At 44.2% G+C, this 8,793-nt stretch overlaps 1 protein-coding gene across 2 annotated transcripts in view; it reads right to left on the bottom strand.

Annotated features, from left to right (window-relative positions):
* Positions 1 to 8,504: 8,504 nt before the first annotated feature.
* Positions 8,505 to 8,793, bottom strand: part of LOC132386049 (NLR family CARD domain-containing protein 3-like) — a 70,107-nt gene continuing 69,818 nt past the window's right edge. Inside the window, exon 7 of one of the 2 annotated variants that reach the window (XM_059958339.1) lies at positions 8,505 to 8,793. This exon is cut by the window's right edge and continues 652 nt beyond it. The gene's annotated coding sequence lies outside the window, so the exon portion shown is untranslated. The other variant, XM_059958338.1, reaches the window with a different exon arrangement.

Genomic DNA, 8,793 nt, shown 5'->3' with positions numbered 1-8,793 from the left:
GGGACAAAGAGTGTGTTGGCTGGGTGTGTCCTGTCCTTGATTATCCTGGCAGCACTGCTCTGAAAGCATGCAGTGTAAAGTGAATCCAAGGATGGCAGATTGGTTTATGTCATGTGCTGGGCTATGTTCACGATCTTATGCAGCTTCTTCCGATCTTGGACAGGACAACTTCCATGCCAGGTTGTGATGCACCCTAGAAGAATGTTTTCTACGGTGCATTGAGAAAAAATTAGCGAGGGTTTTAGAGGACAGGCCAAATTTCTTCAGCTTTCTCGGGAAGTAAAGGCGCTGGTGGGCCTACTTGGCAGTGGACTCTACTTTCTACTGTCTCAGGGCACGGTCTGCACCTGCTGACGTTCAGTGAAGTTCAGCCGCCTCTCCCCATCGTGCTACTTCTGTCCTGCTAGCTTGGGTTGCAGAGCGCAGCACTACATTCATCGGGCTTCCACAGGGCTTCTGTTCCCTGCCATCAAATGCCAAAACTATCCCGTGTCCTTCACTTTCACTGGTCACCCAATCATGCCTATGCAAAGTACATTGCGAGCTTGTCAAGCCATCACTCTCTCTCCCACCCCCCCCCCCCCCGCCACTAGTCACGGTGCCCGGCAAGCTCATTCCGCTTACCCCGCTGACGCAACGCGTCCTCGCTGAAGTGTCCACCGAGTCGAGAAAAAACACTTCTTGCACGCGTTTTGCAACGTGACGTCAGATTAATCAAACAGCAGAAGGTCGGGCAAACGCAAAGCTGGCAGGAAGAACTTGTACGATAAAGACGACAATCTACGGTCAGAGAGAGCTTCAGCAGAATCCCAGTTCTCACGAAGTGATTTCACTTTGGATCTTTAAATCCTCTGCCGCACCAACACCTTCTACTCCAGCTCTCAAGAAACATAGAAATCTAGAGGCATATTCCAGGCCCTTTCAGGTCGTGCCGACCATGTAGCTCACTCCAGAAACTGTCTAGAATTTCCCTGCCGCACAGACCGCTATTTTTCTGAGCTCCATGTACCTAGGAGTCTCTTAAAAGACCCTATCGTATCCGCCTCCACCACCGTCGCCAGCAGTGCATTCCACGCACCCACCACACTCTGCGTGAAAGACTTACCCCTGACATCCCCTCGGTGCTATTTCCAAGCACCTTAAAATTAAGCCCCCTCCAGTTAGCCACTTCGGCCCTGGGAAAAAGGCTATCCACACGATCAATGCCCCTCATTATCTTATACACCTCTATCAGTTCTCCTCTTATCCTCTGTGGCTCCAAGGAGAAAAGGCCGAGTTCTCTCATAAGGCACGATTTCCAATGCAGGCAACGTCCTTGCAAATCTCCTCTGCACTCTCCTGTAGTGAGTTGACCAGAACTGAGCACAGTACTGCAAGTGGGGTATAACTAAGCCCTTATATAGCTATAACATTACCTCATGGCTCTTAAACTCAGTCACAACGTTGATGAAGACCAACACATCATACATCTTCTTAACAACACTGTCAACCTGTGCAGCAACTTTGAGAGTCCTACGGACATCGACCCCAAGATCTCACTGATCCTCCACACTGCCAGGAGTCCAATGAACAATATTGCATTCCGTCATCGAACCTGACCTACCAGAATGAACTATTTCACACTTGACTGGGTTTAACATCATCTGCCACTTCTCAGACCAGTTCCGCATCACATCGATGTTGCACTGTTAACGTCTGACAACACTTTAGACTATCCAGAACAGCCCCGATTTTCATTTCAGAGGCAACCTTACGGAACCACCCTTTCTGCTTCCTCGTCCAGGTCACTTATAAAAACCACAAAGAGGAGGGGGTCCCAGGACGGACCCCTGCAGAACACCACTGGTCACTGGCCTCCATGCAGAATTTGAACCGTCTGCAGCCCCGCTTTGCCTTCTGTGGGCAAGCCAGTTGCAGGCAAGGTCTCAAGAAGCATTTTCACTCTGAAACATTAAATGCTTCGCTATCCACAGATATACTGAGACTCGCCTCCTCCCAAGATTCTGTGTGCTCTTTCAGAGCCGGGCTCGTCGCGCTTTCATTCAAGTAAGATCTCGCAGAAAGGTCCCACTAGCGGAGGAAGTGTTTTCAGGGCTGGTATTTCCCTTTGCAGCATGTGTTTAATTGGAATGCCCTGATTCTCTTCCACCTGGCAGAGTATCTGTACGGGTTGGCATCTTGAGTCAGGTGCAAGGTGCGAGGTGGATGGCCGATGTAAGCAGGAACAGTATCCTGGGACGGCTGTGTCGATGCCTAGTGGTGCAGTGGGGCTGGGCACTGGTGGGTAAGCGAATGGCAGTTACTGGATACGTGGTTCCTAGGTCTACCCATTGTGCCCACACGGTGGCGCCATTGGCAAGTATGCATGCCGCCCCGGAGCCCCGGATTAGCAGCTTGCCCATGCTGGTCGGTGGTTGCGACAGGGGAAGGACGTCTAGAGTGATCGCTTTCCCCAGCACGGTACGGCCAGACCGCCCCGGGAACTGATGCCTTGCATTACCTGGTCTCAAAGGAAGGTGGCGCTTGTGGTGTTATTGTGGGTTTTTTAAATTAATTTTTTTTATGAGTTTCTGCAGTGCGACGAAACAAAACGGTAAAAGACAGTTTCATACAGTGCAGGACAAACATATCAAATGTACAGTTCATGACAATTAAGAAAAGGCACCCATAGTAGAATCGTATCAAGTTAGTTGCCACCCCACCCTCCCACTACCCAAGTCCAAGCCAACCTTACGATATATAAGAAAGTTAATCGGAACTTTTAACACCACAGTGCTGTATCTGTAAAAGGAAGATATATTGCCTACTACCTCAACTATAATATGTTTGCACATCAAAAATAAATGTAAATCTTAACCGTAAGGGATTTAAATGCAAACGAAAGAAAAGGGAGGTATGCACCCTTAATCTAAATGGGAATTATGAAAATATTCGAGAAGAGCTTCCCGCACTTTATCTCAAATACCTAACTGCTACTTGGAACCTAACCCACTGATTGCTCTTCTCGGCACCTCGGGAGAAGTTGACAGGCATCCAAGTCCGACTAAACGTCGCACACTGTCTTTTGCGTCTCTCTTGGCCAGACTGCGCGTGGTGGAGAGATGCTGCCCCACCCACTCGTGCTCAATGGCTCAGAGACATCATGTCCTGCTCAGACCTCGAGAAGATTCATTATTCACTGCAAATTCGGACATAAAGTTCCAAAAAGTGTGGGGACCTTTCCTTGAACATTTTCATAATTCCCGTTCGGATTAAGGGTTCATCCCGCCTTTTCTCTCTTGCATTTAAATCCCTTACTTCCAGCTGCTTATGGTTAAGATGCACGGTTTTTTCTTGATGTGGAAACATATTATAGTTCAGGTCGTAGGCAATACACCTTTTTTATAAATACAGCTCTGTGGTGATAATAGTTCTCATTAACTTTCCTATATCATAACGTTGGATTGGAGTTGGGTAATGGGAGGGTGGGGTGGTAACTAACTTTATCTAATACTACCATGGGTGCTTTTCATTAACTGTTATAACTGAGCATTTGATATTTTTGTTTTGCACTGTATAAACCTCCTCTTTGAACTGTTTTTTTTTCTTGTTGTTGCACTGTAGAAACTTACAAAAAAAAATTGTTTTTAATCCCACAAACTTTACATTCACCCGCGATCTGCGCCTCTCTCTGGATGACCCCTGACAGGTGTTCAGCAGTTTCTCTTTGTGGCCACTCTGGCAGCCTGGGATGGAAATGAATCCAGCCCCAATCTCCCTTCGCACACCGCCCGCGCAATCGCAACCCTGACCCCCACACAAACAAATGGGAAATTAAGAATGAGCAAAATCAAGTGGAATACAGCTGGAAATTTCGTTCTTCCAATGATCTATACTTAAGTATGAATCCGATTTCCAAGTAACTGCAATAGCCTTTCTGGCTACTCCCAATGCAATTGTCATGAATCCTTTGGGTTTCGGCTTTATCCCTTCAATATCACCTAATAAAAATAATGTTGGGTTATGTGGAAGTTGATTTCCAATAATTTGTTCCAGTAAAACTTTTAAATTTGTCCAAAAAGGTTGAATTTTAGAACAAGACCAAGTAGAATGTCAAAAAGTACCAATTTCTTGATTACATTGGAAACATTGATCAGACAAATTTGGGTTTAATTTATTTATTTTTTGTGGTGTAAGATATAATTGATGTAAAAAATTATATTGCACTAATCTTAACCGGACCTTTATTGTATTTGTCATACTATCAAGACATAGTCTTGACCAATTTGTTTCTTCAATTTTAATATTCAAGTCACTTTCCCATTTTTGTCTTGACTTATGGACTCCTTGTTTAATTGCCTGTTTTTGAATCAAGCTAAACATACAAGAAATAATTTTTTTAGTTTTTCCTTTTTGAATTAAAGTTTCTGTTTCATTAGATTTTGGCAATAACATTGTTTGATCTAATTTTTCTCTTAAATAAGCCCTTAATTGGAAGTAACAAAAAAGTGTTGCTTGATACTTTATATATATTCTTTAATTTATCAAATGACATTAATATACCTCCTTCAAAACAATCTCCTACATATCTAATCCCTTTTTGAAACCAAATATATAAGTTGATTTTTGAAAAGGAATAAGTCTATTTTGAATTAAAGATCTCTTTGCTAATAAAGATTTCTTTGTCTCATCATCAACATTTATCTTATTCCAGAAGTCAATCAAATGTTTTAATATAGGAGATTCTTTCTTTTCCCGTATCCATTTAGATTCCCATTTATATATAAAATCTTCTGGTGCATTTTCTCTATTTTATTTAGTTCTATTCTAATCCATGCCGGTCTACCTTTCTCAAAAAAAGATGCAATAAATCTAAGTTGATTTGCTTTAGAATAATTCTTAAAATTTGGAAGTTGTAACCCTCCTAGATCAAATTTCCATGTCAATTTTTCCAACGATATTCTTGGCATCTTACCTTTCCAAAGAAACTTCCTCACATATTTAGTTAACTCTTGAAAAAACTTCTGGGGTTGTTGTATTGGTAGTGATTGAAATAAGTATTGTAGCCTAGGGAATATATTCATTTTTATGGTATTTACTCTACCTACTAATGTTATTAGTAATACCATCCATTTATCAAGATCTTTTTGAATTTTTTTCAATAATGGTAAATAATTTAATTTAATTTTTCCTTTTTGAATTAAAGTTTCTATTTCATTAGATTTTGGCAATAACATTGCTTGACCCAATTTTTCTCTTAGATAAGCCCTTAACTGGAAATAACAAAAAAGAGTGGTTAGGGTAACACTGTTACACAGCCACAGGACCGGAATCAATTCCACTGCTGTTTGTAGGGAGTTTCCTCCGAATGCTCTGGTATCCTCCTACATACAGAAGACGTTCTCGCTCTTTGGTTAACTGGTTGGTTAACAGGTTAATAGTAGGTAAATTGGTTAAATGTGTGTAACTGCATGGGGCAAGCTGCTGCATCGGGACATAGACGGATGAACACGAGAGATTTTGCAGACGCTGGAAATCCAAGCAATGCACTCCAGACGCTTGCAAAACTGTAACCAGTCGACGACCTGGGCCTGTTTTTATTTATTTATTTTTCTTTATTCTCTTTGGGGAAAATCCTTATCCGCGAAGGTTTTGGAAACGACTGGAAGGATGTGTTTTTCCTTCTCGCTCGTCTTTTTTTAAATTTTACCCTCAATTGGACTGCTCAATCTTTCTTTTTTTACTTCCTCTTTTTTTTGTTTCAGTTTAGTTAGTGGGGTTTTTTCCCCCCTTTATCGATAAAACTTCCAATCTTTTTTTTATATGATCGCTATGAGGAGTTGTAGTTTTTTTGTTTGACCATTGTATATATAAAAGCGTAATATCTTACCTATCTGATTTTGACATTATATACTTTCTGTTTTTATTATTGCTGCCTATATGTCTTTTGTATTATCTGTTTGCTAAACTCCTCCTTTGATTTGTGTATTCCTTGCTTGAAAATCAATTAAAAGATTGAAGAAAGAAATGACGATCTGGGCCGAGGCTGGGAGAAAAGAAAAGACGAGGGGTCAGAGCGAGAAGGTGGGGGGGGGGGGGGAGGGGAGGAGGAAGTACGAGGTGGTAGGTGAAAGGTGAAACCGGGAGGTGGGGGGAGGGGTGAAGTAAAGAGCTGGGCAGGCGACCGGTGGAAGAGCCAGAGGGCTGCAGAAGGCGGAATCTGATAGGGGGAGGGTAGAAAATCGCGGAGGAAAGGGGAGGGCGAGGAGCAGCAGACAGAGGTGGCGGGCAGGTAGACGAGAACACGGGCTGCAGCGCTGTTGGAGGTGAGCGGAATCAGTTCAGTGTCGTCACGCGGAAGGTTATCGGGCAGACGGATGTGGTCGAGTTTCCAGGGAATGGGGGGAGGGATTCTCAGATTCCTGTAACAATGGATTAGGGTTGAATACTGACTGCGCCTGGATATCCTGGTCTGAGCAGCTGCTTATTTTCAGAGAGATAAGGACCAAGAGCTCACACAGACGCTGACTTCTCACACCTTTTTGGTTTCGACAAAAGGTGGAGATAATGGCAGGGAATTCCTCACAGACCTTCCCTAATTTCAGTATAGTCTCTTATCTAAATTATTCAATTTTGCTCTATTTGAGTAGCTGGAATATCTCTTGATCTGACTGTTCTTTCCTACTGAGATGTTAAAGGATCAATCTGTCCTGCTAATATGTAACTGCTGAGGGTCCAGACAAGGATATGCAGGGTGTGAGAATTAATTACACTCTGTTTTCTGTTCACCTCTGTCTGATGTGATTAAATGTTCTTTGTCAAGTATGTTTAACCTCCGTTTCAGGTGATAAACCGGATGACACAAAGCTGGGTGGCAGTGTAAAATACGAGGAGGGTGTTACATTGTGGACCCTGGTACCTCCCTGGTGCCTCGTTCTCAGTATTCTCAAGAGGGAGGGTGAGCAGCCGGGTGTCGTGGTCCATGTAGGGACCAATGACAATAGACAATAGGTGCAGAAGTAGACCGTTCGGCCCTTCGAGCCTTCACCGCCATTCTGAGATCATGGCTGATCATCTACTATCAATACCCATTTCCTGCCTTGTCCCCATATCCCTTGATTCCCCTATCCATAAGATACCTATCTAGCTCCTTCTTGAAAGCATCAAGAGAATTGGCCTCCACTGCCTTCCGAGGCAGTGCATTCCAGATCCCCACAACTCTCTGGGAGAAGAAGTTTTTCCTTAACTCTGTCCTAAATGACCTACCCCTTATTCTCAAACCATGCCCTCTGTTACTGGACTGTCCCAGCACCTGGAACATATGACGTGGGTAGGAAGAGTGAGGAGATCCTGAAAGGTGTGCTTAGGGAGCTAGGTGCCAAGTTAAAGGACAGGACCTCCAGGATAGCAATCTCAGGATTGCTACCAGTGCCACGTGCAGGTGGGTTTAGAAATAGTAAGATAGTGCAGATCAACTGCAGAATTTCTTTACTCAGAGAGTGGTAGCTGTGTGAAATGAGCTTCCAGTAGAAGTGGTAGAGGCAGGTTCGGTATTGTCATTTAAAGTGAAATTGGATAGGTAAATGGACAGGAAAGAAATGCAGGTTAGTGGGACTAGGTGAGAGTAAGCGTTCGTCACACACTAGAAGGGCCGAGGGCCTGTTTCCGTGTTGTAATTGTTATATGGTTATATATGGTTAGGAGAATGCAGGTTGACTTGGAAAGGTTGGGTGAGTGGGCAGATGCATGGCAGATGCAGTTTAATGTGGATTAATGTGAGGTTATCCACTTTGGTGGCAAGAACAAGAAGGCAGATTACTATCTGAATGGTGTCAAGTTAGGAAAAGGGGAAGTACAACAAGATCTAGGTGTCCTTGCTCATCAATCACTGAAAGTAACCATGTAGGTGTAGCAGGCAGTGAAGAAAGCTAATGGCATGTTGGTCTTCATAACAAGGGGAGTTGAGTATAGGAGCAAAGAGGTCCTTCTGCAGCTGTACAGGGGCCCTGGTGAGACGACACCTGGAGTATTGTGTTAAGTTTTGGTCTCCAAATTTGAGGAAAGACATTCTTGCTATTGAGGGAGTACAGCGTAGGTTCACGAGGTTAATTCCCGGGAAGGCGGGACTGTCATTCATTGAAAGATTGGAGCGACTGGGCTTGTATACACTGGAATTTAGAAGGACGAGAGGGGATCTGATTGAAACATGTAAGATTATAAAGGGATTGGACACGCTAGAGGCAGGAAACATGTTCCCGATGTTGGGGGGAGCCCTGAACCAGAGGCCACAGTTGGCAGGCCATTTAGAACGGAGTTGAGGAAAAACTTTTTCACCTGGAGAGTGGTGGATCTGTGGGATGCTCTGCCCCAGAAGGCAGTGGAGGCCAATTCTCTGGATGCTTTCAAGAGAGAGTTAGATAGAGCTCTGATAGATAGCGGAGTCAAGGGATATGGGGAGAGGGCAGGAACGGGGTACTGATCGTGGGATGATCAGTGAATGGTGGTGCTGGCTCAAAGTGCTGAATGGCCTACTCCCGCACCTATTGTCTGCTGTCTACAAGTGGCCTTTGTCGCGGACTATCACTGTTGCTAAGCTTTTGGGTCAAAGATAGTATAAAAAACTCTGTGCTTCGAGAGAGAGGCTTCCGCGTCTGACTCGCTCTGAACACAGACAGAAGATTCTCTCCCGCAGCTTGCTACGAATAAAAGTCGAGAAGAACCATCTGCGGTACTTGTCTCGTTACTTCAGGTTGACCGCCGCTAACAGGGCAGCACTTCACAAGTCCTCGGAGGCTCTCCAGGCAGCGTCTGCGG

This window comes from Hypanus sabinus, unplaced genomic scaffold, assembly GCF_030144855.1.
Source record: "Hypanus sabinus isolate sHypSab1 unplaced genomic scaffold, sHypSab1.hap1 H_1, whole genome shotgun sequence".
NCBI classification, from domain to species: domain Eukaryota; kingdom Metazoa; phylum Chordata; class Chondrichthyes; order Myliobatiformes; family Dasyatidae; genus Hypanus; species Hypanus sabinus.
The sequence above is the reverse complement of the archived record's forward strand: the minus strand, read 5'-3'. Positions and strand labels throughout refer to the sequence as shown.